Genomic DNA, 10,199 nt, shown 5'->3' on the forward strand with positions numbered 1-10,199 from the left:
ATATAGCAATAGCACTATGCCTAATTTGACTTTGATGATTTAGAAATATATGAGTATTTTCAAGGATTTGGGGCTCAGAAATGATACAACAGGAATAATAATAAAACCTATATCAAGACACTTTTCGGAGAAATGAAAAAAACTTAGATGAAATGTTCCAGCTGGTCAATAGTGTGTGTGTTCAATAAGTGGTAGCTATTCATTATTATTTTAATCAGAGATTTGTAAGAATACTTTGTAATCATGGAAATAACAATTTGGAGATTAATTCTTGATTCTTCCTTCTAATAATGCAGAACACATTTATTATCTCCCTTAAAATAAGATTCCTAAAAATTTGATATCCTTTGCAATTTTCGTTGAAGTAGTCATACTTACTCACTGAAGGATATTTTCATTCAGAGATAATTCACTGTCTTCATATCTAACTAAATTTCAACCAACAGTGGCTGCTATAATTTCAACTCTCCAGTTCTACAGCCACCTATATCTATCAAGGATTTAGAATCCATCAGATATGTTATTGCTTTGAGAGCCAACTATTTACAGAAGCTTAAAATAAGTTATTTAAAGTGCAGAAGCATGCAAATTTTATTTCAAATTTTTTGCGTGAATTTACTCATAGTAGGAAAGAAGACATGCTAAATAGCATTCCATTAAGCTCGCCTCTCCCCTTGCCAGTGGAAGGAAATCCTTGAACTTGTTTGCATGGAGCCAGATGATGGAGAAAGGATGAAGATGCAGAACAGAAACACATCCCTTTGAACTCTTCTCATAACAGAAACTGTGTGATGCTATTTGGAGACAGGATGACACGGAAATGAAGACTTGCTCTGAATATGAGTCCCATATCAACCTATTTCCCAGAAAAGGAAAAAGAAGCAGAGACTCAGAAAAGCCCAGCCTCCTCAGAGTGTCAGTGTTCCCATGCTGCCAGTCCTTGACTTCCACTCTCTACTCTGAGTCTCCGGGTGCTAGGTTCATCCGTGAGGTAGCAAGGAAGGTTTTCAGAAGCGATTTTTTATAGGCAACAGTAAGCTGAACACAGAAATATCTAATCAATGCTAAATTAATAATATACTAAACTTGGTCAATTAGTAGTACTCAGGGTTTCTTTTTTTTTTATTTTTAATTTACCTGCATTTAAGCCACACAAATCTAAAATGTGCAGCTCAAAGCATTTTTAAACAACTCCACGTCTATAGATCACACTCAGATCAGATAGCTAACATTTCCTAAATCTCAAGATTACTTTTAAATTATCTTAAAGTTTTGCCTAAAGAAAATGCTATGATCTGAATAGGTCTCCCAAAAAGTCCCAGAAAAACAAAAAACTGTATGTTTTCCCTGAATTGTAGCGACTATTGGAGTACCAAAAAATTTAACATATAATGATTTGCATTGCAAACTGCATAAAATGTTTCCTGTGCACAAACTATTAAGAGAAAATGGCAGGCCGGCGCCGCGGCTCACTGGGCTAATCCTCCGCCTTGCAGTGCCGGCACACCGGGTTCTAGTCCCAGTCGGGGCTCCGGATTCTGTCCCAGTTGCCCCTCTTCCAGGCCAGCTCTCTGCTGTGGCCAGGGAGTGCAGTGGAGGATGGTCCAAGTGCTTGGGCCCTGCACCCCATGGGATACTAGGATAAGTACCTGGCTCCTGCCATTGGATCAGCGCGGTGCGCCAGCCACAGCACGCCAGCCGCAGTGGCCATTGGAGGGTGAACCAATGGAAAAAGGAAGACCTTTCTCTCTGTCTCTCTCTCTCACTGTCCACTCTGCCTGCCAAAAAAAATAAATAAAATAAAAAATAAATAAATAAATAAATAAAAAGAGAAAATTGCTTAAAGTCCAAATGAGCTTAGCTATTATCTTGTAACCATACAGAAAATATTTAGATGATACATTGTCATTGATTTTATTTGTTGAAAAAATCATGACTAATTGACAAAAACAACTATATATAAGTGAAATGGTCATTTTCCCATTCGATTATTGCTTATAAATGTTGTCTATATTCTCACTAAACTAGGGTCTTTTTGCTTTTATTTGTTAAACATATTTGGTGAAGTATTAAGCCCTTTTGCTGTAATGTAAATTTAAAACATGCTATCTCAAAAACCAAAACAAAAAAAAAAAAGAAAGAAATGTAGAAGGAAGAAAGGTGAGAAAGAGGGAGGATGAGAGGGAGGAAGGGAATATCATTATGCTCTTGGATTTGAATCTGTTAAAAGTTAATTAAAATTAAAATAAAAAAGCTAATTGCTAGTGTGGTTGTAGTCTTAAGAGGTAGAGCCCTTGAGGGGTGATTAAATCTGGAGAGCAAAGCCCTCATTTGTGAGATTTAGACCTTTATAAAAGGGCTTAAGGAGTGGTTTCCAACCCTTCCATGGCTTCTTCCACATGGGGATGAAGCAAGAAGAGCTCACCAGATACCAAGTACTGATGACATTTATCTTGGACTTCCCAGCATCAAGAACCATAAAGAAAAAATTTCTGTCCTTTATAAATTACCCATTCTCAGGTATCTTGCTATAGAAACACAAACTAAGACAGAAACTAGGTGACAGAGATGGTAGTCTTATTTTCAATGGTGAGTTGGAGAACCAATAGTTGTAAGTGGTTGGGGAGTAGGCATAAGTGACTAGACATGGTGGGGTCATGGAGATGAAGGTTGACCTGGGAATCAGAAAGACCTGCCACTCACTATATTTGACATTTGGCAAGGCATCCCTCCGTAACCCACATTTCTTCTACTTGTGTCATGAAAATAATAACGTATCTGCAAGTGTGTCATGGGATTAAACAACTTGATGCATGCAAAGGCTTACAAGGAAATGGGTGGATACATAATAGCTGAAAACTCAAACAAATGACAGGTGTCAATATTAAAATTAATCACTTTAATATTCAACTGATGCACAGTTTGGACCAAAATGTCTTCCTTCTTTTTGGCTGCTGTACTTTCCCATGATGATGCCTTCCAGGGTTGAAAGACAATCTCTTCACTCATATAATTTTCATTTAGCAGTTGAAAGAAACTGTATTTCATTTGAACTACTATATCAGTATAAAATCCTATCTTTGAAATAACTGTTAAGAATTCTAAGGGAAAATAAACTTATACTCTCTTTGATAAAACAAGCTGCTGTAATCGGAATGAATGTTCTGCAATGATCAAGCTATTTATTTTTCAGAGCTTCCAATTTTTTGAAGCCTAAAATGGTTTAATTCTATCCACCAAGCAATTAATATGTTCTACTAAACAAATCAGAGCTGGAGAACCAAATTAACACCTTTCAAGAGTGATATATCAGTGCAGATTCTACTGAATGCTTTATGACCCTTCCACCTAATTTAATGGATAAATTCTAAGCATCAGAATGCCCAAGCACGGCTTGAATTCTTTCAGAGGCTAAAAAATATGCATCCTTTTAAAGTTTAACATCTGAATAGAAAAACAAAACTCCATCACTATATGCGAAATGCTTCTCTAAAACCCCTCACCATTATCCCAAATAGATTAAAATTCTTTTCGTTAACCAGGACTTAATTCAACTATGAAAGGTATTTTGTGTAAGTGGATAAGAGCTGAGACAAATTCATGTTCATCTCCTTCAAGCTTCATATGACTGACAGCTCATATTTCCAGACTGCAGACCTCTGAGATGCCACTACTTTACCCTGGTATTCATTTTGGAGCAAATACATCCAGTTAAAGGTTACACCAGGATTCCCAAATCTCAGCCACATTCCTCCATAAAAGCATTTGTTTATTGATTGCCTATGCTTCTAAGTCTTTTCCAAGAAGTTTTTGCCTATGCCAATGTTTTGCAGTTTCCCCAAATGTTTTCTAGTAATTTAATGGTATCATGACATAGATTTAGGTCTTTGATCCATTTTGAGTGGATTTTTGTGTCAGGTGTAAAGTAAGGGGTCTTGTTTCATGCTTCTGCATATGGAGATCCAGTTTTCTCAGCGCCATATGTTGAAGAGACTATCCTTGCTCTATGGACTGATTTGAGCCCCTTTGTAAAAGACAAGTTGGTTGTAGATGTGTGGATTGAGTTCTGGGATTTCTATTGTGTTCCATTGGTCTACAATTCTGTTTTTATGCCAGTATCAGGCTGTTTGATGATAACTGCCCTGATGTCTTATTGTTGTTATTAATTAATTAATTAATTAATTTTATGCCTCTCTTTTGGGTTGTATAAGATTGCTTTAGCTATTCAGGATCTCTTATGTTTCCATATGAATTTTAACATCATTTTTCTAGATCTGAGAAGAATGTCCAAGGTATTTTGACTCAATCTGTAAATTGCATTAGGTAGTATGGACATTTTGGTGATATTGATTCTTTGAATCCATGAACATGGAATATTTTTCCAATTTTTGTGTCTTCTTCTATTTCTTTAATATTTTGTAATTTTCATCATGGAGATATTTGATATCATTGGTTAAATTTGTTCCAAGAGAACTAATTTTTTGCAGCTATTGTGATGGGATTGATCTTAGAAATTCTTTCTCAGCCAAATGGGATTACATCAAACTGAGAAGCTCCTGTATTACAAAAGAAACACTCAGCAAAGTGAAGAGGCAACTGACAGAATGGGATAAAATATTTGCAAACTATGCAACTGACAAACGGTTAATATCTAGAATCTACAGAGAGCTCCAGAAATTCAACAGCAACAAAACAAACAGCCCAGCTAAGAAATGGCAAAGAACTTGAATAAGCATTTTTCAATAGAGAAAGTTCAAATGACCAACAGACACTTGAGAAAATGCTCAGGATTGCTAGCCATCAGGGAAATGCAAATCAACAACCACAATGAAGTTTCATTTCACCCCAGATAGAATGGCTTTGATACAGAAATGAACAAATTACAAATGCTGATGAGGATGTGGGGAAAAAGATACACTGGTCCACTGTTGGTGAGAATGTAAACTGGTGCAGCCACTGTGAAGACAGTATGGAGATACCTTAGAAATCTGAATACAGATCTAACATAATGAATCAGCAATCCCACTTCTGGGAATTTATCCAAACCAAAAGAAATCAGCAACTAAAAGAGTTATCTACATCCCCATGTTCACTGCAGCTCAATTAACAACAGCTAAGATATGTAATCAACCCAGATGTCCATTAACTGATGACTGATAAAGAAATTATGATATATATACATGTATATATATATATATATATGTGCACTATGGAGTACTATTCAGCTGTAAAAAATAATGAAATGCTTTCCTTTGCAACAAAATGCATGCAACTGGAAACTATCACACTTAGTGAAATAACCCAACCCCAAAAAGGCAGATATGATGTGTTCCCTGATCTGGGGTAAATAATAGAGTACCTAAAATGTAATATATTGGAGTGAAATGGACATTTTGAGATTTGATGATTGTTTACAGTCTGTCTCTTCTGTTGAGGAACAGTGTTTTTTCTTCATACTATTTTTTAACTCTTTATTTAGTGCAGGGTTAACATTATGAGTACAAAGTATACTAAAAATAGATCTTTGTAAAAATTAAGAGTGGGAATAGAAAAGGGAGGAGGAAGAAGCACTGAAACATGGGCAGGAGGGAGGTTAAGGTGGGAAGTATCTTTATGTTCCTAAATCTGTATAAATGAAATACATGAAACTTGTATACCTCAAATAAAATTTAAAAATAAATAAATAAAAAGCTCTCTCTCTCGTACTCTCTCTCTCCCCCCTTTCAATTAAATAAAAATAAATAAACAAATGAATAAATAAACCTTAAAAAAGAGTACGTGTGTGCTTTCTCCCATCCTGTCAGTCCTTGCTCTTCATGGATTTGAAGTTAGTTGAGGAGATGGGCAAGCAAATTTGCCTTTCCCCCAGGTCTCTAAAACTATCTCCAGTATACATTTTACATTAAGGACTAAAGCATGAAAGAATGAGCCAGTCCAAAAATGCTCTGGACCTGATATATGAAATACAAACTGATACTTGCTTTTGAAAGTAATTTTTTTCTTTTTCTTTTTTTTTAACTTTTATTTAGTAAATATAAATTTCCAAAGTACAGCTTATGGATTACAATGGCTTTTTCCCCCCCATAACTTCCCTCCCACTCACACCCCTCCCATCTCCTGTTCCCTCTCCTGTTCCATTCACATCAAGATTCATTTTCAATTCTCTTTACATACAGAAGATCGTTTTAGTATATATTAAGTAAAGATTTCATCAGTTTGCACCCACACAGAAACACAAAGTGTAAAATACTGTTTCAGTACTAGTTATAGCATTACTTCACATTGGACAACACATTAAGGACAGATTCCCACATGAGAAGTAAGTACATAGTGACTCCTGTTGTTGACTTAACAATTTGACACTCTTGTTTATGTAGTCAGTAATCTCCCTAGGCTCTAGTCATGAGTTGCCAAGGCTATGGAAGCCTTTTGAGTTTGCTGACTTCGATCTTATTCCGACAGGGTCATAGTCAAAGTGGAAGTTCTCTCCTCCCTTCAGAGAAAGGTACCTCCTTCCTTGATGGCCCCGTTTTTTCCACTGGGATCTCAATCGCAGAGATATTTCATTTAGGTCTTTTTTTTTCCAGAGTGTCTTGGCTTTCCATGCCTAAAATACTCTCATGGGCTCTTCAGCCAGATCCAAATGCCTTAAGGGCTGATTCTGAGGCCAGAGTGCTATTTAGGACATCTGCCATTCTATGAGTCTGCTGTGTATCCTGCTTCCCATGTTGGATTGTTCTCTTCCTTTTTGATTTTATCAGTTAGTATTAGCAGACACTAGTCTTGTGTGATCCCTTTGACTCTTAGACCTATCAGTGTGATCAATTGTGAACTGAAATTGATCACTTGGACTAGTGAGATGGCATTGGTACATGCTACCTTGATGGGATTGTATTGGAATCCCCTGGCACGTTTCTAACTCCACCATTTGGGGCAAGTCCGATTGAACATGTCCCAAATTGTACATCTCCTCCCTCCCTTATTCCCACACTTATATTTAACAAGGATCACTTTTCAGTTAAAATTTAAACACCTAAGAATAATTGTGTGTTAATTACAGAGTTCAACCAATAGTACTAGAACAAAAAAAATACTAAAAGTGATAAAGTATTACATTGTACATCAACAGTCAGGACAAGGGCTGATCAAGTCACTGTTTCTCATAGTGTCTATTTCACTTCAATGGTCAGAGTTACAGAGAGAGTGAGGGAGATACAGAGAGAAAGAGAGAGATCTTCCATCCACTGGTTTACTCCTCAAATGTCCACAGCAGCCAAGGATGGGCCAGTCCAAAACCAGGAGCCAGGAGCTACTTCTGGGTCTTCCACATGGAGAGGCATTTGGGCAGTCCTCTGCTGCTTTCCCAGGCACATTAAAAGGGAGATGGATTGGAAGTGGAGCAGCCAGAACTCAAACTGACACCGATATAGGATGCCTGCACTTCAGGTGGCTACTTAACCCACTATGCCACAGTACTGGCCCTCTTTCTTGAACCTTCTTCAGATATATTCACATCATTAAATAGATTGGTGGGAAACTTCTATATTTCTTCATTAGTAGCATATAAGGACTTCCATTGTTTTATAAAGAGAGGAAGGAGAAAATAAAAAAGAGAAAATATGATGGTGATGGTGATGATGATGATGTATTTTAATATATCTATATTGTTCAGGGAGTTCAAATCACTTTCTTCATAAATGCTCTCACCTTGCCTTTGTTTCAGATATATGAAGGGCCTTCAGAAGGTTCACAGAAAATATGTATTATGAGAAAACCATGGGTTTCAAAAATTTTTCATTGAAATAAACATGTTTTAATTCCATTTTCCCATGAACTTTTTGAAGTACCCTCATATATCAACAAAAACACAACCTTCATTCTGACACTCAGAATCCATTTACTCTAAAGGTAATACAAGCAATAGGGCCTGGGGGAATCCTGGCACAAATCAATATCTACAATAAGCAGGATTATCTCATAACATAGAATTAATATTGTCACAGAGAAAATATGGTAGCAAGAGGTAAAATGGTATCTCTCCTGTTAAATAATTGTGTGCATGGATGTTAAAAGAAAGAAAGAAGTGTTCTACTCCCAAGATTTCCCATTAGTTGCACACCTCTATGGTAATATTATTTATTTAATCTTCACAATAACCCAGTGAGAAATAGACTTTTCCCTACTTGTAAATGAGAGAAGAGAGCTTTAGAAAAGTTGAGTAGCTTGCTTGTGATTACTCAGTCGAGGAGCTGGGAACCTCAATGTGGATGCATTTGCCTCAAATGCCTGTTTCTCCAGCCTCTAACCTGTGGCAACCGAACAGATAACAAATTAAGTTACCAAATCTTAGACTGGACATTCAGTAAACTATATGGATGCAAACATTGATTATCCCTCCCTACAAAAGAAAACAAACTGAATACCAAACACAAACATGAAAATAGCTTCACCTAAAACCTAACAGATATGCAAAACCAGGCATAAAATGTTGAACTACACCAGACACATATAAAAAGGGAGATTTAAAAAGCTATTTTCTTTTTACCTTTTGTAAATTACTTTTGTAAAGGGAAATCACACATGTGAAACAAAGTAATAAGAAACATGCAATTTTGCCCACTGCTACTTGTACAACTAGTGCCTCCATTATTATGAAGAACTATGCCTACAAGGACAGATGGTGACTCTGCTCTATGTAAGATCACATCAAATTAGGCATTTTTATTTACTTACAAGTTACGGAGGCTGGGAAGTCCAAGAGCACAGTGCTGACATCTGGTAAGGGCCTCCTCGCTGAATTATAACAGCAGAGAGCGTCACACGGCCGAACAGTAGGTGGGAACTCAGGAGTCTCCTCTTCTTAGGAAGACATCAGTGCTATAATGGAAGCCTCACCCTCATGACTTCATCTACCTGATTGCCTCCCAAAGACCCTACCTTCAAATACCATTAACATATGACTTGGGGGGGGCTACAATTAGGTATTCGTGTATGCATATGCACTTAGACTTTTCTAGGACTTATGTAACCCATAGCTCTACAAAAAATTTTATTAAAGCATTTACAATTAAATTTTTTACCTGGCCACTACTAATAGAATATTTTTATTTTATTATTTTATTTATTTCCTAAAATTCATCTGCCTGGGGCTAGCTTTGTGGTGAAGCAGGTAAAGCTGCCATCTGCAATGCCAGTATCCCATAAAGGCACTAGCTCGAGTCTCGGCTGCTCCACTTCTAACCCAGCTCCTGGTTAATGCAGCTGGGAAAAACAGTGGAGGATGGCCCAAGAGCTTGGGCCCCTATCACACACATGGGACACCTGAAAGAAGCTCCTGGCTCCTGGCTTCAGCCTGGCCTAGTCATGGCTGCTGCGGAATAAATCTGGGGATGGACGATCTCTTTCTCTATCTCTCCCTCTGTGTCTGTAACTCTGCCTTTCAAATAAATACATATTTTTTTAAAAAATTAAACTGTTTCATTAATCCTTTCATCTTTCCTTTACCTCTTTATCACACATTTACTTGAGTTATATGGACAGTTTAGCAACCACCATAGGAAGAATGTGAATCTAATGGGCATAAGAAAAAAACACAGTGTAATGATCATGCCCTACCATAGGACCAGCCCATTAAAAAAAAAGGGGGGGCATGTCAGGTGTTGAGAAGGCACCTACCTAAAATGTCAGTGCTTTTCAGAAGTACTTCTTTTCAGAAGCATCTGGTCTGTTGAAGCAAACTCACTATGAGAATCATTCATTCAGTGGCTGATTTTTTTAGTGATTTCATGTACTTGACATTTGGTTACATTCTGGGCACACAGTGCCTGCCCAACAGAAAACCAGAGGCATCAAGAGAGAGGCATCAATCCAACAATTACAGAAGCCTTTGATAGAGGCTATAGTTGTAGCATACATCTGAGACACAGTGGCTATACCTATGTATTCATCCTTTAATAAAAACATAATCATATTCTGGTGTACTAACATGTATCACATGTAAATACTTACTGATACAAAGTGTAGATTGCAAAGGATTATGTGGAGATATAATAAAACTATTTCCAGTTTCACTTACCGCAAAAGATATATCCAGAACCTTTTTTCCAGTATTGCATCCTAGTGAGCCTTGGCTTGCCACATCTTCATAGTTGCAGATCACTACCATCCTGTGCCCTGTAATTTTCCTGAAATTTTCTGCC

This window comes from Oryctolagus cuniculus, chromosome 6 (assembly GCF_051225735.1).
Source record: "Oryctolagus cuniculus isolate XC-2025 breed Fujian yellow rabbit chromosome 6, ASM5122573v1, whole genome shotgun sequence".
Taxonomy (NCBI): domain Eukaryota; kingdom Metazoa; phylum Chordata; class Mammalia; order Lagomorpha; family Leporidae; genus Oryctolagus; species Oryctolagus cuniculus.